We start from the raw sequence: 22,828 nt of genomic DNA, 5'->3' as shown, positions 1-22,828 counted from the left end.
ACCCCTTCCTTACACCTATATTCATTACAGCACTATTTAACATAGCAAGATTTTGGAAACAGCCAAGATACCCTTCAACAGATGAATGGCTAAAGAATCTGTGGTACATATACACAATGGAATATTTTGCAGCTGTCAGGAGAGATGAAGTCATGAAATTTTCCTATACATGGATGTACATGGAATCTATTATGCTGAGTGAAATAAGTCAGAGAGAGAGAGAGAAAGATGCAAAATGGTCTCACTCATACTATGGGTTTAAGAAAAATGAAAGACATTCTTGCAATAATAACTTTCAGTACAAAAGAGAAAATAGCTGGAAGTTACAGCTCACCTCATGAAGCTCACCACAAACAGGGATGAGTTTAGTTAGAGAAATAACTACGTTTTGAGGGGCCGGGTAGGTGGCGCTGGAGGTAAGGTGTCTGCCTTGCAAGCGCTAGCCAAGGAAGGACCGCGGTTCGATCCCCCGGCGTCCCATATGGTCCCCCCAAGCCAGGGGCGATTTCTGAGCGCATAGCCAGGAGTAACCCCTGAGCGTCAAATGGGTGTGGCCCAAAAACCAAAAAAAAAAAAAAAAAAAAAGAAATAAATACGTTTTGAATTATCCTAATAATGAGAATGTACCAGGGAAATAGAAAGTCTATCTAGAGTACAGGTGGGGGTTGGGTGGGGAGGAGGGAGATTTGGGACATTGGTAATGGGAATGTTGCACTCGTGATGAGTGGTGTTTTTTACATGACTGAAACCCAAACACAATCATGTATGTAATAATGTTGTTTAAATAAAAATTAAAAAAAAGATATGCAGCCTCCATGGACTTCTTGAACTCTCCACATATTTTTCTTTTTGTTCTCATAAACTCTACAGAAGAATAAAAGTTTGGGTGGTATGAATGAGACAATGCATCTAGTCTCATTTCTTAGTGAATATGCCCTGTTTTATCACCACCATCACACATGGTGATCACAAATTTCTTGAAATCACTAAGACATAGCAGGTCTTAGAAATTGTTTTACACAGTGGCAAAGTGTTTGAAGAAGACTGAAGAATAAATCACAATAAAATATGTGTGGAAGATGTCAGAGCGGTGGAATTCACAGAGTAGTTGGACACTTCCATATGTCCACTGGGAATTACCGTGATATGTTATATGGGATGAAGCATGTGCCACAGGTGAGGTATCAGAGTTTACTTTTGACTAGGTCAGTGTGAGTGAGGTAAGTTAACATCTGCACTATGTATATAGAAGCACCAGAGTAGCAAAAATTCTCCTAAGAATGACATCAAACTGCATAGCATATATGTCACCACTCTGTTAAAGGATATTTTAAAAGTTCCAATGCCCTCATTCCAAAGCAAGGACACTATTGTACAGTTCATCAAAAGGGACTAATGGCCATGCTCTACAAGGGGATTATCCACCTGAATCATCAGGGGTTCATGTTGAGGCCTTCTCAGGTCCCTTTTCAGATGCTAAATGTGAATGATTCAACACACCATAGTCTTACAAAGAAGGAGGAAGCAGGTCTAGGGTAGGGCCACCAGAGGAAATAATCCAAACCAGGATGAAGAGAGATAAAACATGGGTCTAAGATCCTTTTCCCCTGGTAAGGCAAGAGGAGCTGGTCTGTACTATAGTATTTATAGGGAAGATAGGACCACCTCGAATGGCATGGGGAAATTAAGCTAAAGAACCTATCTCTGTTTCTGAATTCACAGTAAATTCCTCTTGACTGAAGAAAAATTATGTAAATTCTCAGGGGTGATAGGATGTTGTATCTAGAATCTTGGATGCAGAATGTTTTTTGCAGTCTATTTGTGATTTAAAGACAGCTGCTAAAATGTTTTTTTTTTTTTTTTTTTTTTTTTTGTGGGCCACACCCTGTGACGCTCAGGGGTTACTCCTGGCTATGCACTCAGAAGTTGCTCCTGGCTTCTTGGGGGACCATATGGGACGCCGGGGGATCGAACCTCATCCGTCCTAGGCTAGCGCAGGCAAGGCAGGCACCTTACCTCCAGCGCCACCGCCCGTCCCCTGCTAAAATGTTTTACTATTTTTGTTTACACAAGTCTACAAGAAAGAAACTGAGTACTCTGGACTTGCACTGCAGTGTCAGTACTCTTAATTCTTATTATAGTGCTCATTATAGAATGTTTAGCAACTTATGAGAAAAGCTTTTGTGATATGCTTAAGATAGGAGATGGAAAAATGATTGGATTAAGTATGAAGTGTGCATAATCTAATTTATGACAATTTTATACCAAGCCCTAATATATTATCACCACCTTCTTGCAGGGTTTATATATATGAAGCACCATGGTCCATTCCCATTTACCATCCTCAATAGGTCAGTAACACAGCTGAAATATATTGATCATTCTACTGTGTACATGTGTGCATGTGTTGTTGTGCCATCTTTATGTTAGTTTCTTGATTGTCTGTATCATACATAATGTCCATCTGTTGCACATAGTTCTTCTACCTCCTTCCCCCTCACACTGCCTTCCAATATGCAAGATATTTTTTCTATTCCTAATTTTTCACTTATCCTAAATGTTTCCTTTTCCTAATTAAAAAAAATCTCTTTACCCCTACAGCTCTACGCCCTTGTGCCCTGGAACACCACCCCACCCCCCATCCTTTCATCTTTATCCACATTGGACCATAATCCCTCAACCAGAATAAGGTTTTTCAGTGGGCCTTTGCTCAAGAATTTATCCCAGCCGGTGACTCCACACAGCAGCTGCAAGACATTTCCTGCCTTTCCTGACTAGCATCAACCTACAGATCACCTAGTTAGATGAAGCAGTCATCCAGATTCTACCCACATCAGATTTATTCAACAGACTAAGGGAGGATATGTGTTTCTTTATTGGGATACAGTTTTGCTCCTTTGGACATGTCCAGTAGAAAAATTTAGGAAATATGTGTATCTCTATATATGTATTTATTGTGAAAAAGTGTTGTTACTATATCTATGTATCAGGAATTATAGAGCATGACATCAACTAAGGGATAGATACTACAACCTACCCATAGTCCCCTGGTGCCCCAATAGTATTTTGTGGATTATCCTCGTTTTTATTTTGCATAAACCCAGTAAAATGGAAAAATATTATGTAAGAGAGGAAAGAGAAGTTTCCGTGTATTAGGAGATAGAATCACCAAAATTCATATGTTACAGGTGGGCCTTTAACTATGAACATTTGTCATATTGAGTTGACCTAAGCTTCAGTTGCTCTATGATCAGCCAAGCACCCCTGAACTTTGGTTCCTGTCATTGAAAATAAGAACAAGTTTTGAGCCACCCTGGTAATGTCAAATTCAGGGTCATGCTTCCTGATTCCCTGGTAATAACTGGAAAACTAGGGAACGCTTCTTGATGGTTTTTGCAATGACATAGGACTGTTGAGAAACGAACAATTCTAATGCTATGCCTGATATCAAGAGCCACCAGAAGAACATTTTCGAGGTTTTAGAAGAAAGACTCTGGGGCCAGAGAGATAGCACAGTGGTGTTTGGTTGCAAGTAGCCGACACAGGACCTTAGGTGGTTGGTTTGAATCCCAGTGTCCCATATGGTCCCCCGTGCCTGACAAGAGCAGACAGCCAGGAGTATCCCCTGAGCACCGCCGGGTGTGTGCCAAAAACCAAAAGAAGAAGAAGAAGAAGAAGAAGAAGAAGAAGAAGAAGAAGAAGAAGAAAGAAGAAGAAGAAGAGAAGAAGAAGAAGAAAAGAAGAAGAAGAAGAAGAAGAAGAAGAAGTAAGAAGAAGAGAAGAAGAGAAGAAGAAGAAGAGAAGAAGAAGAAGAAGAAGAAGAAGAAGAAGAAGAAGAAGAAGAAGAAGAAGAAGAAGAAGAAGAAGAAGAAGACTGTCTTAATCCTGAGTATGGAAATATAAAGAAAAATTTTCTGGGAAAGTTCACCTACTCTTAGGCTAAAAGTTTATTTGTCTTTTTTTTCAGCTTTTACTAGGACTATGCAAATTCACCTAACCTTTTAGCTTCCAACTCATTTTTCTTCATTTTAATTAACACAAAAGGGGCAGATGTTGGGTAACTCAGGTTTTAACCCTAAATAATATAGTATATAATTCATCATCCTTAACAAGTATGGCTTCTTTCACATATCAAAGATTACCTGGGAGGGAAGAATTTACACATAGGAACTTTATCTTAATTTCCAATGCTAATGGGGATAGTCCTATCTTCAAAATAAATAGCTGCAGTTCCTGCCAGCCTCTTCTCCTTGCTCCCACATGGTGGAAAGATATTGGACCAGCATTTCATCTCTCTTCAGCCTGGTCTGGATTATTTCCTGTTGGCCTGGATCTAGGCCACCTTTCTCCTTTCCTGTGGGATTTATTCACACTTAATAAAATAGCAAGACCTTAATATTGTTTCTAATACTGGGATCTATACATCATTGTGATCTCCAATACTCAGATTCCTCAGAGTGTCCAGAGAGAGTCTCCACAATTCCAACAGCAGCAGAAGCCTGCTAAGTTTCAAAGATATGCCACAAGCATCATTCACATTGAAACACATCTCATCCCCTCTTGTTGAAGAGAGAGTGACAAGCAAATAAAGCCTGGAGTTCTGGAGTTATTACTAATTTCTGCCACTTCATCTCTGTTAAAATTGTCAAACAATGAAATGAATGAAAGTAAATTTATCAAAGAGTCTACAAATACTACTAAAAACTACTTGTTTGCAAAACCTTCCTTTCATAGATCCAAAGACATATATAGATAGGCATACGTACATCATTGGACAATCAAGCATAGCTTCATCAACACAAAAAAGTCAGAAGGAATGGAGAGAAAATGGCACACATGTTTTCCATGTCTGAGACCCTGGGTTTAATTTCAGACACCAGCAAAAAATATGCATTTGAGCACTAATAGTAGAAACTTCACAGTGAGTTTCTCAAGCATACACGAGTAAAAATGTCACCAGTCATGGTCCATCAAACCGATGCCCCCACAAGTCTCCTCACTGTTGAAGCAGGTCGATTCTCAGAGCTGGTCTGGGTAATCCAAGAAGGAGAATTGAGGTTAAATTGACCAAATATGGAGGAAGAGTCAAAAGATCTCAGCTTTCCTATGTTTCTCCACAGCTCACCTGCCATGTCTCATTCAGGGTCTGCTTCCTGTGAAAACTAGTGCTTAGCTCTCAGTGACAGGCATCTCTGCTGAACTCCTAATCACCAGTCAACAGTCAACAGTCATTGGGGACTTCTCAGCTACTTGAGCAGTTTATAAATTTGTCATTTTTTGTTTTTGATATTATAATCTAGACTGGTGATGCATAATACATTATCTTTTTCACAGACTAGATTAAAGTTTCTAACTGGAGAAGAGATAATTATAACAATGATATGTGACCAAGGTTTTATCATTCCCCCTCTCATCCCCATAGTGCTGGCAAGACAATAGATCTAGTGATTTATTACATGGAGATTATTGTTATTAAGAATGTGGGACCATATCATTTAGAATCCTATGTGTGATAACTGTCACTATCGATAGCCTAAAACCATTGTTTTAAATTCTTTTTTAAAAACAAATGAAGTGGAGGATCTGGAAAAAATAAAGTAAAAACAAAATATGTTCCCATACCAAATTGTGAAGGCATATGCACCACTTTGTATCCCTTACAGAAGCATCTCACAATGCATATCCTAATGCTGGCAGGTAACCTCTGATATGAGCCAGAGGGTGGATCCTGCTGGGGTAGACATGGAGAGCAGTGGGGAGTGGGGACAAATTTTTCTTCTTTCAGTGGGGAGATTATGTTTTTAAACTGTCATTTTAAACAAAAACTAGGGGGCAGTGTTATAGTATTTCCAATAGTGTTTCTGCTCTTGTATGTTTCCAATGGAAGGTTCTATATTTAGCATCCCATAAGGTCCTTTGATTACCACCGGGTGGAAAGATGTCTGTGTGGCAAAAAATAGGAGTAACACACATGGACAAGACTTTACTAAAACCAAAATACATAAATAATAAAATAAAAGTCTGTTTCAGTGACAGGAACTGTGTGGTAGTCTGTTATTGAATATGAAATTTATTTAAGTTCTCTCATTTAAGTAAATTAAATGTTTATCTACTTAAATATTTATAAAGTTTATTAAACCTGTGTACAAAAAATAAGGTTTAGGGGTGGGGGGGAAAGGGGGGATGTAGAGGAGAGGTCATATAAAAGAAAAAAATTAGCTTCCTGTATTCTGCGCATGTCTCAGCATCTAGATCTCCTAAGTACACACCTGGATTATAATGTTGGCGCTTATCTACTCCAGTGCTTGAAAATATCAGGGTGAATGGAGATGTGTTAAAATCATTTTGGGGGGAGATTGCTCTTAGTGATATTATTCAACTCTAGTAAGTCAACATTCTATGAATTTTTTCAAGGAATATTGATTCTCCTTTTGTTTTATTTTGTGGAATTAATAACATTTATAATTCATTGACATTCATGTACAATTTTTGATCTCTTTTCAAGAGACCATTCATCTTTGCTTCCATGTTTTGTGTTTCCTGACCCTGGTAAAACTCAGGTTAATCATTCAGAGCCTTAGCAAAACTGGTCCAGTGCCTCTAGCACAATGTACTGAGCCAGGCATCTTAGAGTCCCTAGAAAAGGGCTTTCACACCTCTATACTCTGAGCTGAGACTTCCAGCTGAGAAAAGGAAAGTGGGGGACTCATGGAAAGTGTGTGGTGACCTGGGAACTGTGAAAACAGCTTTGCTCAATTTATGTAGCTCACTTAGCCTCACCTAGCTCCTGATGTAGCAGCACACTTTCACTAGCAAATCACTGAGAGAGACAAAATTAACACATGAACACATGGAAGATAAGTGCACCCATCTGGATTCCATTGCAGCACTTAGGGCTTCCAACTTCGAGTTTCCTTCAGTGTGTCCACAGAAAGACTTCTCACCTGTCTAATGGCAAGAGAAACTTGAGAATTTTTCAAAGATCTACCTCAAATATCAACAACATTGAGCATGTGCATCTAATCAAAACTTTTGAAGAGGATGTAAATAACTATTGGAGTCTGTTATGCTGTTGATGTGGTTTATTTTTCTTTAATTAGACTTAAGTAAGATTTCAAAATTACATTAAAAAAGCAATTTATACCGAACTCTGCTGGATCTCAGATGCCAGCACCCTCTGCCTCTCTACTCTGCTGTCCTGCCATTTTCGGCCTGATTTCACCCTTGGTGCGGCTCATCAGCCAGCCTGCTTTCCTGTGAGCTTTCCGGGGAGTCTGCCTTCCCGTGAGCCTTCCTTGGAGGTGAGCCGACAACGCCCAGAAAGGGGAGGAGCCACGAGACTCTGCTGGATCTCAGATGCCAGCACCCTTCTGCCTCTCTACTCTGCTGTCCTGCATTTTCGGCCTGATTTCACCCTTGGTGCGGCTCATCAGCCATCCTGCTTTCCTGTGACTTTCCGGGTGGGATGTCTGGCCTTCCCGTGAGCCTTCCATGGAGGTGAGTCGACACGCCCAGAAAGGGAGGAGCCACTGAACTACGCTGGATCTCATATGCCAGCACCCTTCTGCCTCTCTACTCTTGCTGTCCTGCATTTTCGGCCTGATTTCACCCTTGTGCGGCTCATCAGCCAGCCTGCCTTCCTGTGAACTTTCCGGGAGTCTTGCCTCACCTGAGCCTTCCGGGTGGATGTGAGTCGACACGCCAGAAAGGGAGGGAGCCACTGAACTTCGCTGGATCTCAGATGCCAGCACCCTTCTGCCTCTCTACTCTGCTTGTCCTGCATTTTTTGGGCCTGATTTCATCCTGGGTTGCAGCCCATCTGCCAGCCTGCCTTCCTGTGAGCCTTCCGTGGAGGTGAGTCGACATCGACCCAGAAAGGGAGAAGCCAGAGTGAGCACGGTTGCTCCGCTCCCCTTAGCGACGGTGCACAGCATTTTAGGCCAATGAATACAATCACAACACGTAGAAAAACACGCAGTACTAGGTGTGACAAAGGGGGAAACAACATGGGCCAGTGCCAGACATAGAGAATGAAGATGGCAACTCTGATGACTTGAACATGATCAACCACCTAGTCAGTCTCTCAGATAAGGAGTTTAGAGTTGCAATATGGGGAACAGTGTTCAAAGAACTCAAACAAAGTATAGAAGAGAAAACTAAAAAGAATCAGGAGAATATGAAGATAGAAATGAAAAACTCCAAACGGGAAATTTCAGATCAAATAACAGTTCTGAGAAACTCAGTAGATGAATTGAAGAAAAACAGGTTTGAGATTTCCCACAGTTAACAGGCAGCTGAGATAGAATCAGTACACTGGAAGATGAGATACATAACAATTACATACAGCAGAAGAAATTGGAAAAAAGCCTCAAAGCAAATGATCAAACAATGGAAAAATTTACTCAAAGAATGGGAACAGATGAAAATAGAAGTCTATGATAAGCTCAACAGAAACAACCTAAGAATCTTTGGAGTCCCAGAGACTCAGGAAGAAAATCTCTTGGGAAGAATCAACAGTCAAGAACATCATTAAAGAGAAACTACCAGAGATAAGGAATACATGTGATCAAAATCCTGCATGCCCGAAGAGTGCCAACTAAAAAGAGACCCCAGAAAAAACACCCCAAGACACATTCTAGTCACAATGACGAATCCCATAGATAGAGACAGAATTCTGAAAGCAGCAAGATCTAAAAGAGAAATTACATTTAAGGGGAACATCCTTGAGATTTACTGCAGAGACCTGTCACCAGAAACACTCAAGGCCAGAAGGCAGTGGTGGGACATAGTGACAAAACTCAATGAAATAAATGCTTTCGCCTAGAATACTGTACCCAGCAAAACTCACTTTTAGGTTTGAAGGAACAATACATAGTTTCACAGACAAACAACAGCTCAAAAACTTCACAGACTCAAAACCATTCTTAAAAAGAAAAACTGAACGGCATACTTTAAGACAAGGCTTACCAACAAACACACCAAACTTTAATATAAAGATGGCAACTAACTCCCAGGACAATTCTTTCTCTCAATGTCAATGGACTAAATGCACCAGTTAAGAGACACAGAGTGGCTAAATTGGATCAAAAAACTCAATCCAACCTTCTGCTGCCTACAAGAAACGCACCTGAATAGTCAGAAACAAACATAGACTCAAAATAAAAGGGCTGGAGGGAAAATCATCCAAGCAAACAAACACCCAAAAAAATAGCAGAGTGGCCATATTAATATCAGATGATGCAAACTTTATACTTAGGAAAGTAGTAAGGGACAAAGATGGACATTTGTATTAATCAAGGGGATATATACAGCAGGAAGAAATCACCCTCCTAAACATATATGCAACCGAATGAGGGGCCAGCAGAAATATTTAATACAACTGTTGACAGATCTGAAAAATAATATCAATAAAAACACAATAATTGTGGGGAGACCTCAACACGGCATTGTCAACGACTAGACAGGTCCAACCAGACTGAAACCCAACGAAGAATATACTAGACCTGAGGAGAGAAATGGAAGTAAGAGGCCTAGTAGATATATACAGGACACGTCCACCCCCAGTAGAACTGGATACGAAATTTTTCTCTAATGTACATGGGACATTCTCTAGGGATAGACTACATGTTAGCCACACAAAACATATCTCCATAATATCAAGAGGATAGAAATTTGCAGGCTGGCCTTTGCTGACCACAAAGCCCGAAATTAGTATATAAACTACAAAGGGACACAGAAGAAAAATTTTAACACCTGGAAGTTAAATAGCCTCATACTGAATAGATCAGTGGGTCCGAGATGAAATCAAAGAGGGAAATCAAAACTTCCTAAAAACAAATGACAATGGAGACACAATTTATCAGAACCTATGGTACACAGCAAAAGCAGTAACGTGTAGGAGAGGAAAATTTATAGCTTTGCAAGCACACATCAGGAAAGAAGAAGGTGCATACCTGAATAGCTTAATGACGCAGGCTCATAGAATTAGAAAGTGCTCAACAAAGAGGATCCAAAAATAGGGAGGCAGAGGAAATAACAAAGCTGAGAGCAGAAATCGAATGAAGTGGAAACCAGAAAAACCATCCAAAAGATCGAACGAAAGGCAGAAGTTGGTTCCTTTTAGAAAAATAAACAAGATTGGATAGACCACTGCGGCAAAACTAACGAAAATAAGAAAGAGAGAGAAACTTGATAACTCGTATTAGGGAATGAAAAAGGAGAGATCACTACTGATATGGTAGAGATTCCAAAGGGTAATCAGGAAACTACTTTGAGGAAACTCTATGCACTAAAAATGAATAACCTGGAAGAAATGGATAAATTTTTGGAGATCTTATAATCTTCCACGATTGGAAGAAGAGATGTAGCATATCTAAAAACACACCCCATTACTATTGAGGAAATTAAGAAAGTAATACAGAATTGTCGTGCCCAAAAACAAAAGCCCGAGGCCCAGATGGATTTACTAATGAATTCTTTCAAACCTTTCAAGAGGAACTACTACCAATCCTGGCAAGGACTCTTTCATGAAATTGAAAAAACAGGAAAAAGCTTCCAAATAGCGTTCATGAAGCCAACATTACCTTGATACCTAAACCAGACAGAGATCTACGAAAAAAGAAAATTAGTCAGACCAATATCGCTGATGAATGCATGATGCAATAGATCTTCCAAGCAAAATCCTGGCAAATAGGATTCAATGCCTCATTAAGAAGATCAGTCCACTACGACAAGTAGGTTTCATTCCAGGAATGCAAGGCGGTGTTTAACATCCGTAATCTATCACATAATACGACAACAGCAACAGCAAGAAAAATAAAAATCGACATGATCATATCAATTCGGACGCAGAGAAAGCATTTGGAACAAGGTCCAACACCCATTCTTGATCAAAACTCTCAGCAAGATGGGAATAGGAGGGAACCTTTCTCAATATAGTTAAGGCCATCTACCACAACCAGAGTCAATATTGTCCTCAATGGAGAAGAAACTGAAAGCCTTTCTCTAAATTCTGGCACAAGACAAGGCTTGTCCTCTCTCACACACTTCTATTCAACATAGCACTTGAAGTACTTGCTATAGCGATTAGGCAAGAAAAGGATATCAAGGGAATCCAGATAGGAAAGGAAGAAGTCAAGCTCTCACTGTTTGCAGATGACATGATACTCTACTTAGAAAACCCCAAAGACTCTATCAAAAAGCTTATAGAAACAATAGACTCATATAGCAAGGTGGCAGGCTACAAAATTAACACACAAAAATCAATGGCCTTCCTATACACCAATACTAATAAGGAAGAAATGGAAATTAAGAAAACAACTCCATTGACTATAGTGTCACACAAACTCAAATATCTTGGAATCAACTTGACTAAAAAATGTGAGGACCTATACAAGGGAAAAACTATAAAACTCTGCTCCAAGAATAAGAGAGGACACGCGAAATGGAAGCATATACCCTGCTCATGGATTGGCAGGATTAACATCATTAAAATGGCAATACTCCCCCAAAGCACTGTACAGATTTAATGCGATCCCCCTAAAGATACCCATGACATTCTTCAAAGAAGTGATCAGGCACTTTTGAAATTTATTTGGAACAATAAACACCCTCGAGATAGCTAAAGCAATCATTGGGAAAAAGAAATATGGGAGGAATTACTTTCCCCAACTTAAACTTTACTACAAAGCAATAGTTTATCAAAAACAGCATGGTATTGGAATAAAGACAGCCCTCAATCAGTGGAATAAGCTTGAATACTCAGAGAATGTTCCCACAGACATACAATCATCTAATTTTTGATAAAGGAGCAAAAATCCTAAATGGAAAACAAAGAAAGCCTCTTCAACAAGTGGGTGTTGGCAAAACTGGGTAGCCACATTGCAAAAAATTGAACTTAGACCCCCAGCTAACATCATGTACGAAGGTAAAATCCAAATGGATTAAGAGATCCTCGATATCAGCCCCAAAACCATAAGATATATAGAACAATACGTAGGTAAAACACTCCGGACATTGAGGCTAAAGGTATCTTCAAGGAAGAAACTGCACTCTCCAAGCAAGTGAAAGCAGAAATTAACAGATGGAATATATTAAGCTGAGAAGCCTTCTGCACCTCAAAGGAAATAGTGCCCAAGATACAAGAGCCACCCACTGAGTGGGAGAAACTATTCACATCCAATACCCATCAGATAAGGGGCTAATCTCCAAAATATACAAGGGCACTGATAGAACTTTACAAGAAAAAAACATCTAATCCCATCAAAAAATGGGGAGAAGAAATGAACAGACACTTTGACAAAGAAGAAATACAGATGGCCAAAAGACACATGAAAAAGTGCTCCACATCACTAATCATCAGGGAGATGCAAATCAAAACAACGATGAGATTACCACTTCACACCACAGATGAATTGGCACACATCACAAAGAATGAGAATAGAACAGTGTTGGGCGGGGATGGGGGAGAAAGGAACTCTTATCCACTGCTGGTGGGAATGCCGTCTAGTTTCAACCTTTATTGAAAGCGATATGAGATTCCTCCAAAAACTGGAAATCGAGCTCCCATACGATCCAGCTATACCACTCCTAGGAATATACCCTAGGGAACACAAAAATACAATACAAAAACCCCTTCCTTACACCTATATTCATTGCAGCACTATTTACCATAGCAAGACTCTGGAAACAACCAAGATGCCCTTCAACAAGACGAATGGCTAAAGAAACTGTGGTACATATACACAATGGAATATTATGCAGCTGTCCAGGAGAGATGAAGTCATGAAATTTTCCTATACATGGATGTACATGGAATCTAATTATGCTGAGTGGAAATAAGTCAGAGAGAGAGAGAAAAATGCAGAATGGTCTCACACATTTATGGGTTTAAGAAAAAATGAAAGACATTCTTGCAATAATAACTTTCAGACACAAAAGAGTAAAGAGCTGGAAGTTCAGCTCACCTCAGAAGCTCAATCACAAAGATGATGAGTTTAGTTGGATAAATAACTACATTTTGAACTGTCCTAATAATGAGAATGTATGAGGGAAATTGAGAACCTGTTTAGAGGTACAGGCGGGGGTCGGGGTGGGGAGGAGGGAGACTTGGGACATTGGTGATGGGGAAAGTTGCACTGGTGATGGGGTGGTGTAAAAAAAAAAGAAAAACGAAACAAAAAAAAAAACCAAAAAGCAAAGAACTAGGTCCTGAACATCACTGGGTTATATATACAGGAGACATGTATTATACATACATATATAGTGTATATATATACACACATATGTATAAATGATTTTACTAGAGGCTATTCTTTACAAAATTAGCTAAATGGTGTACTGTCAAAAATTCAGTCTGTAGTACTAGTCTTCATATTGAAATGGAAAATAAAAAAAAATATTTGTTTAAGCAATTGCAACATTTATGATAAAAAAAAAAAGCAATTTATTTGTGTAAGTTATATTCAAGTATACAATGGCCATAAATGGGAACAGTTTAGCAGAAACACCGTTGTATCACTGAAAAATATTCTAGGACCAGGAATGCAGATGTGTTAAAACAGAACACAATCTTTCATGTAAAAGGACTTGGATTGACACAGGCATCAACACTGAAAAGTGAATTTGGGCATTCAACTAAAGGTTGAAATATTAAACTGTTTTCTAAAGCAAAAAACAGTTGGTACAAAACCTTTTCTTCTGTGATCCAAAGAACTAAGATCTCAGAGTCATTGGTGAAACAGCTGTGGGCCTCAGAACTGGTATAAATTAATCTGGAAGAAGGATTAAAACCTGAGCTGACACATCTGCATCAGAACTTGGGAACCTTTTGATTACAAATTCCCACACTGATCAGCTGCCATATTACCTGCAGGGTCCTCCTCCTCCTCCTGAGATTCTCTCTGAAGTTATTCCCTCTGTTCTCATGTGGGTCTGAGAACCTAGTGCTTCGCTTTTGCTAATATACATATCTATGAATATCTACTCACACCAGACATTTCTTCTCACATAGTTGAAAAGTTTATGAAAGAGAGAAATTTTTTTTTTCAATTTTGGCCTGGTGTTGGATATTAGATATTTAATGTCACCAGACTACTGGAGTATCTCTAGCTTTATCTCTGAAACAGAAGCCTGAAATCAGACATTACTGTACCACAAAGTAATCACTAGATGGCAATCAGACCCCATAAATGATTACAGAGAGGGCCTCGAATCTAGAACCTGTGGCACAGGAAGGCCTTGCAGCTGGTAAGCGGGAAGGTCTGCAATGAAGATATGTGGCTTGTGCTGCATAGTTTTTAGATACTAAAATCTTGTTATTAAGGTTTAGTTGACGTGCTGGCACTTTTGAGGAAATTCTTGTGGTTTTTTTGTGGCAGTTTGGGCACTCGGGCTCAAAAAGGTTAGCCATCATTGGTCTAGATCTTAGAAACTTGTGGACAGTACCAGAGACATAGAGCCCTTTGGTTGATATAGACAGGGGTTCTGAAGGGAGTTGGGTGCCTCATGGTAGTAGCTATCAGAGGTTGCTTCTTAGGTAAATAACTCACACTGCATTAGAATGTGCATACTGGGGGCCAGAGAGATAACTCAGCAGTAGGACTTTTGCCTTGAATGTAGCCTTTCCAGAAGGGACAAGATTTGATTCTGAGCATCCCATATTTTTCCCAAGACTGCAGGGGCAATATCCGAGTGCAGAGCCAGAAATAAATCTGAGCTCTCTGGGTGTGAGCCAAAAACCAATCAATCAATCAATCAATAAAGTTTTTTTTTTAAAAAAAGTGTGTGCACACATCATTATTTTCAAACAAATTGGCTTTTCCTTATCCTGTCTTAAGCTTATCATTAAAGCTTTTTATGATAGATTTTCAAACATTCCTACAATGAGCAATATGATGAGTTAAGAGAACAAAGACCTATATCACCAATTCAGAACATTCAGTTTATTTGTTGTAGAAATATGAAGCCACACATTTCTGACCTTTTCCTTTCCACTCTGTGGATCTGTTAGTTTCAGTAGTGGTTTGATAGCCAAGGAAAAATAGTTTTCTGTGTTAGCTTAGTCAATCAGGATCTGGGACCCATTTAGAGCAGTGGCTGTAGAGCACCCACTCATTTGGCCTGCGGGCTCCAACATGGTGGTACCAGAGTAGATTTGCATCTCTGAGTTCAAGGACTGCATTGCTCAAGCAGATGACTGAGTATTGCTCACAGTGACCAATTACTAGGTTCTAGGACCATCACGAGAGAGGCCTGCGAAATAAATTCTTCAATTTTTTAAAACTATTTTCCTGTTTGGGAGGTCAAACTAGGCAGTACTCAGCACTTACAACTGGTTCTGTGATAAGGTATTACAGAAGTGCTGGCAGAATAGGGGACCATATGAGATGCCAGGAATCAACACGAGAGTCCAAATGCTTACATGCTTTATTATTGCTCTGACCTTCCAAAAGAAGTTTCCATGAACATAATTATATCCACAGGCTTGAAAACAAAGGAAAATGTCAATTTTTTTCAGTTTATATTGATATGTCATCTGATAGAGTCTTTCTTTGTGGCAGAGGGGTGTAAGAAGCAGGGGCTTGACTCTCAGGGAGCCCAGATGACACCATTCTTCAATAGCCAACTGGTGGCCTCCTGTTTCACTGTGGATGAGCATATTCTCTGAGGGCAAGATCTGCTTCACTAGAGAGACAGAACCCCCACCTTGCATCAGCTGTGCTGCTCCCCACAAACCCTCCACCCCTTTGCCTGCCCAACAGGCCCAACCCCCTCTCATTTGCAAGTCTCACAACTCTCTTCCCAGGACACTATAAAACACTGAGCCTCCTATGTAGACACAGTCCCTGTCAGGACACACAGGATGGACATAAGGGCCCTTATGCAACTCCTGAAGATTCTGATGCTCTGGCTCCCAGGTGAGGGTTCACTGGGCTTAGTGCTCCCTGAGCTTCATGAAAAGGAGGGTAATGAATGGTGATAATGAGTGTTTCTATTTTTTCTCTCAGCGGCCAGGGGTAATACCCAGTTGACAGAGTCTCCATCCATGTCTGCATCTCTGGGAGAGAAAGTCTCTCCTGCAAGGCCAGTGAGAGCATTAGCAATAATGTACACTGGTATCAGCAGAAACCAGGGGAAGCTCCAAGGCTTCTTATCAAATATGCATCAAATTTGCAGTCTGGAGTCCCTTCCAGGTTCAGTGGCAGTAGATCTGGCAAAGATTTTACTTTCACCAATGGCAGCCTGGAGTCTGAGGATGCTGCCAATTATTACTGTCAACAGGGTTATAGTAGCCTCCCACAGTGATACAGGCCAGAACAAAAACCCCAGAGATGAGCTGGGTGAGGCTTGATAGCTTCAAATGTTCCTTGTGCCTCTACCTGCTGAGAGTGTTTCAGTTTTAGCCACAATTTGATGAAGTAGAAGCTTCTCCAAGAAGTTTTAGACTATATATTCTCCCTCTCATTCCATGTGCTGTGAAATTACTATATCTGTTAGTTTAAATTTTAGAGATTATAGCAGCTGTGGTTTTCAGAGCTGCTGTAGGTGATTCTGGAAGGAGACTTGAGGTTGAATTGGGAAATCTGGAACAGGGTCAGGATATTTCAGCTCTCCCATATTTCCCACTGACCATCTGTCACTTTTCCTGCAGAGATTCTTTCTGAAGGTACACCCCTGACATCTCATGTAGATCAGAGCACCTAGTGCTTTGCTCTCAATGACATGCATCTCTGCTAAATTTGTGGTCATCTGTTTCTGGTAACTTATCAGCTGCTTAAACTGTTCATTAAGAAATTGTGTTGTTGTTGATAATGTTGTTTTTGGTTGTTTTTGTGGTCATTACTGATTCAAAATATAGCATAATGAATCATATTACAGTATCTGTTTCACAGAATGGTGAAAAAACTCTGTCAGGACAAGGGACAGCTATGAGAATATTAGAGTAATCACTCTTCACAAGAACTAGGTGCTGAAAGATGTTAAAATAATACGCATGAGATATTTCAGTAACATTTTTGCAAATCTCTGTGTATACATTGAAAAATGCTAGAGAAAAGAGAAGGAGGAGAGAAGAAAGTGAAGGAGATTGAGAAAAGGAAAAGGAGGAGGACATTGAGAAAAATGAGAAGAAAGAGATTGAGAAGAAGGAGTAGGAGATTGCAAAGGGAAGTGAGAAGGAGATGGAGAGAAGATGAAGATGATGATGATGAAAGAAGACAAAGAATAAAGAAAAAGGAGAAAAAGAAAAAGAATACAGAGGAAGGGAAGAGAAGAAGAAGGAGAAGATAAATAGAAGAAGCAGAAGAAGAAAGGAAGAGACAGGAAGAGAAGAAAAAGAAGGAGGAGAAGGAGGAGAAGAATAAAAAGAAGCAGAAGAAGGAAAAGATGAAGAAGAAATAGGAGGAGGACGAGAAGGAAAAGAATGAGAAGGAGATAAAGAAAGAGGTGAAGGAGGAAGAGGAGGAAAAGAAAAAGAAGATGAAGAAGGAAAAGAAGAACAAGAAGGAGGAGGAGGAAAAGGAGAAGCAAAGCAGAAGAAGAAAGAAGAAGAAAAAGAAAAAGAAAAGGAAAAGAAGAAGAGGAAGAAGAAGAAGAAGAAGAAGAAGAAGAAGAAGAAGAAGAAGAAGAAGAAATAATGTGTATGCTATATTGACCAACAGAATATGGCACAGGAGAAAACTGAGGACAATTGTTGTGGAAAGTAGTGTATACCCATGAACTAATGGCTGTTGGAAAATTTTATAACATGAACTTAACTATCAAGAACTTTGTAATGACATAAATAATGATTCCATCAAAAAGAGGAACCTTGGGAGGAAAGATAAGGAAAAAAGAAAGGACAACAAAAGGGAAGAAAAAGAAAGAAAAAAAGAAAAGAGGGGCCAGCGCGGTGGCACTAGAGGTAAGGTGTCTGCCTTGCAAGCGCTAGCCAAAGAAGGACCGCGATTTGATCCCCTGCCCTCCCATATGATCTCCCCACCGGGGGCAATTTCTGAGCGCTTAGCCAGGAGTAACTCCTGAGTATCAAATGGGTGTGGCCCGAATAACCAAAAGAAAGGAAAGAAAGAAAGAAAGAAAGAAAGAAAGAAAGAAAGAAAGAAAGAAAGAAAGAAAGAAAGAAAGAAAGAAAGAAAGAAAGAAAGAAAGAAAGAAAGAAAGAAAGAAAGAAAGAAAGAAAGAAAGAAAGAAAGAAAGAAGAAAGAAGGAAGGAAGGAAGGAAGGAAGGAAGGAAGGAAGGAAGGATGGAAGGAAGAAAGAAGAAGAAAGAAAGAAAGAAAGAAAGAAAGAAAGAAAGAAAAGAAAGAAAGAAAGAAAGAAAGAAAGAAAGAAAGAAAGAAAGAAAGAAAGAAAGAAAGAAAGAAGGAAGGAAGGAAGGAAGGAAGGAAGAAGAAAGAAAGAAAGAAAGAAAGAAAGAAAGAAAGAAAGAAAGAAAGAAAGAAAGAAAGAAGGAAAGAAGGAAGGAAGGAAGAAAGGAAGGAAGGAAGGAAGGAAGGAAGGAAGGAAAGAAAGAAAGAAAGAAAGAAGAAAGGAAAGAAGGAAGGAAGGAAGAAAGAAAGAAAGAAAGAAAGAAAGAAAGAAAGAAAGAAAGAAAGAAAAGCAAAAGAAAAGAAAAGAAAAGAAGCAAAAGAAAAATCAAGATGTCTGGGACTGCATCGGAAAGGTTTCCAAATGCTTAGAATATAGCCACTAAATGGCAGAAAGACACTATACCTGAGGACAGAGCCTGTATTCAGATGAGTTGGGACTTTAACAGAGTGAGTGCCCTGTCATCAATAGGGACAGGTGTGCTGTGGGTGTAACAGAAAGGAGGGACAGAGTTGTCAAAGTCAGTTTTAGAGAGATGATCACGTTCTTTGCAGTTTGTTTAGATTAAGATCTAAGATTATGATCTTAGATTAAGATCTTGGCTGCTATGGATGTTAGTGGGGTTGCCCCCCCCCCCCAATCCCAACACACCAAATTATATCTTGACCTAATTTCAGTGTGATTGGTGGTAGCTAGGCACAATACATGGTCACATTGTGTAAAAAAAGTTCTAAGGAAGAAAAGTTAGAAAGAATCATAGTGACTCCAGGAAACTCTTTATTCCCCATAGACACATACCATGGAAGGCCTGTGAGAATGTAAGCACAGGAGAGTGGGGGATCCTGCTGATAGAAGGGTCACTCACCTGAAGTGACCTTGCTGAGCCTTGGCTTTGATTTTTCAGCCTCCAACGGTATGAGTATCACTGTCGGATTAACCAGTTTCTATTCTATTCACCATGTTTCTTCTTTGCTGGTACTTTTTACTCATGAGATAGAAGCACGTTTGGATTGGAGCACCTTTTGTATTGGTGCTTTACCCTTTGTGTTCTCTGTTCCAGGGTGTGATCTTTCACTTCTTAAAGAGACCCCAGTTTCAGAGAGAAACTGCTTGCAGTTTCAGTTTTTCCACAACTGAATTACCTGCTGTTGGCATCTTGTTAGAATCTGAAGGCTAGTGGTGGAACTTTCCTGAACATGTACCTTTTCCTTAACTTTGTGTGGATTATGTATTACCTATGTCAGTGTTTGCTTCCAGACATGTGTCTCCCAATGACTTGGGAATGGAGTATGAGGCTTCGACTTCAGATCATGTGTGTCTATGATCCTGTGAGGGATGATTCTCACATGGCATCCTCAGGAAAGTGCCTCAGTGGTACCTCGGAGAAAGAAATATTGGATTTTAAAATACATTTGCAGTAGATGCAGACTGCAAAGAGGCTGGATAAGCGGTTTATGGGAACTTTATTTCCAGGTCCCACTAGGGGATGTTCCATGGGTGGGGTCCATGACTGTTCTCACATTTCTTCCCTCTCCCAATAAGTTTCCTTTTAGATAAATACACTTCAGTAACTTCTGCACTACTTGTCCTAGTCCCCTTAGAAATGTAAAGATTTGACAAGTTTAGAGTAACATAGAGAGGCCTTGACCATCCATGTTCCACCTTTGCTCTTCTTATGATTATCAAACTAAGTGAATAAACAAAGAATGTGCTCAGGAATCAGGATTTCTGGTCCAATAGGCTGTTATCCTTTTGCCCCAGGCTTTCCTCTTATGTCTTTTATCTTCTGCTGGCATACTAATTCAGATGTTTTACCCTGGGCTGGTATCCAGCATGCTCCCCCTTGTTCTGTACTATTAATCCTGAGGAAGGATGATTCAGGCTTCATCCACAGCTTGTTGTTAAAACTGACTTGGTTTTAGGATGAAACTGTTATTCTTGCTCAAAAATATGCCAACTGAATGTACTTCCTTCTGGGTGTGAATTCTGGAGTGTCCTGTCTTTGGCTGTCCAAGATGCCCATGGGGCACAGTGTAACCCCTGCACTCTCCCTAGGTCCTTCCATGAGTTGATCTTTCAATGGCAGAAGATGTCTAAAAAAGTAAAACCATCCCAGAGAGAAACAAGCAGAAATAGGATCAGTCCAGATTCCCAATCCCTGAAGGGGCCAGATTATCATTAAAAACACAGGACTCTGCCTCCAGCAGAGGAAACAGCTAAAGCAACTCAGAAAACTTACTTGAGTATTCAATACCAATTTAGGGCTGTTTCAGTCTTGGGATCTGTCATGTCATGTGAATGGATGACAAACTGAAATCTTACGCTCTTACTCCACATCTCTTCTCTTTTTCTCCAACTCTAATTTGAGTGTAACACAGTGAGTGTTGAGGAGATTGGGGACATTTCTGGTTTCCTGTTCTCAATTCTACATCCCCAGTTCATGATGTTTTACAGGTTGCAAATGGGTCCTTTATTATTGAATACTTTTAGGTTGTGAGGAGTCAGCTACAATCAGGTGTTCTGACTCTATTTTCAGGGATAACTTTTCTAAATGGTCAAATCCAGTTGGCCTCATGCAGGCAAGTATTTTCCCAATCTACTCCCTTTCTATTCTTTTTTTTTTCCTTTGGTTTTTGGGCCACACCCGGCGGTGCTCAGGGTTTACTCCTGGCCATCAGCTCAGAAATAGTTCCTGGCAAGCACGGGGGACCATATGGGACACCGGGATTCGAACCAGTCACCTTAGGTTCTGGATCGGCTGCTTGCAAGGCAAGCACCGCTGTGCTATCTCTCCGGGCTCTCCCTTTCTATTCTTATAAACTGTATTTGATCTCTTTTAGGTCCTGAGGCTTTTGAAGCCCAAGTGCTGACTCTCTACCAGGAATCCCTGTGAGGTCAGTTATGGGCAATGTTGTCCTTGGTACAGGAGGAGAAGGGGTTGGTAAGAAATTGGTTAGAAAGAAGGTAGTTTGAAATTTCCTCAAGGAGGGATCCTATAGCATAAAGAGACATGGTAGTTTGTGGAGAGATCTCTGCTTACCTTGCTAGGTGTGAGGATGAAAAGGGCTCTGGGTATTCATGTTCTATAACAGAAGACTGTGAGGCAGTTGTGAAGTTTTGGACAGAAGTCACCAGAACAGCCACTAACCACAGGTGAGCTCTAAGAGAAAACTCTCCTCTTTATTTCTGTGACATGGTAGGTCTCCTCAGATAACTAATACTTCATGAGTATTTTTGAACCTCCTCGGGATAATTGAATACTTTGACTTGGAATGAACTTCCAGGCTAACTTGTCTTGACCACTTGGTATAAACTGAGAGCAGATAAATTGAGTTTGAAACCCCTGGTGTAGAGGCATGCAGCATGCATCTCTCCATTTATTAGGGAAGCACGCACCAGACGTGGCTTTTGGCTTTCCTGGTGCAGTGCCTAATTTTCCTCCCAAGAAATATCTTCCAGAAGGCTCGTTGGAGAAGTCAATCAATGACCCTTGCGTGGAATACTGGCTATATTTCTGACATGGCTGTAACATTATATTTCTCTTTTCCTTTAATTTGATTTTTGTCTCCTTTTCTACTACAGAAATTCGGCCTTAGCTACCCTGCAGTCACAGAGAAATTTCAGTACCAAAGAAAGCCTGCCAAAAGCTCCCCACTGGCTAGTTTATTTGTAACTTTTACTTCTAGTATGACCTGGTACCAGAAGCTTTTTTTCTGAGTATAGCTCCATGGTAGTAAACAATAATTTCCATCCCCCCAAAAATTCATTTTCCAGCCACTGCTAAAACATTTCTTCCAGAACCGGTTTCTCTCCTCCTGTTTCTTGAAAAAACTTTTTTTTTTTTTTTGCTAACCCAAAAAACCTCCAGCTCATGTTCACCTTACCTTTAGCAGGGCTCTTTCTCACCTACATCAGGTAGTTATTTGATATGTAGATTCTAGAGTCTGGTACCATTGTACTGTCCCTCCTAAAGATCCTCTGCCCTTTGTTTTCCATGAAGACACCTTGCATACCAGAGTTGTGCTTAAAATGTCAGCAGCTGAAAAGAAAAATTTGTCTCTCATTTCATGGACATGGGTCCCCATACAATGCATTTTGTGTGGCCTCAATTATTTCATATTTCATAATCTTCCACCTTCTGTACCCGCTTTCTTCTATGAAGGTTTTTCTGACCCCACTAAGGTTTTGCTTAGGGACACAAGACGTCTGCAGCAGTGCTGCTCCCACAAAAAACTTCTACCCCTCCCCTGAACAGGCCCAGCCTCTCTTATTTGAAAGTCTCACAGATCCCTGCTCAAGACACTCAAGAAAACTGGGACTCCCTGTGAAGGCTCAGTCTCAGTCAGTACACACAGTGGACTTGTGAGTCACTGTGCATCTCCCCAGCTTCCTGCTGCTCTGGCTCCCAGGTGAAAAGGAAAACCAGGGCTCACTGGGCTTAGTGCTACTTGAGCTTCAGTAAAAGAACTGAAGCATGATAAGTGGTGATAATGAGTATTTCTGTTTTCTCTCTCAGATGCCA

At 40.2% G+C, this 22,828-nt stretch overlaps 1 pseudogene; it reads left to right on the top strand.

Annotated features, from left to right (window-relative positions):
* The first annotated feature begins 15,862 nt into the window (after nucleotides 1-15,862).
* LOC126024211 (immunoglobulin kappa variable 1D-33-like) lies at nucleotides 15,863-16,305 on the top strand (annotated as a pseudogene).
* The last annotated feature ends 6,523 nt before the right edge of the window (nucleotides 16,306-22,828 follow it).

Source organism: Suncus etruscus, chromosome 12 (assembly GCF_024139225.1).
Source record: "Suncus etruscus isolate mSunEtr1 chromosome 12, mSunEtr1.pri.cur, whole genome shotgun sequence".
Classification (NCBI taxonomy): Eukaryota; Metazoa; Chordata; class Mammalia; order Eulipotyphla; family Soricidae; genus Suncus; species Suncus etruscus.
Note: the sequence above shows the minus strand (reverse complement) of the source record. Positions and strands in the feature narration are given on the sequence as shown.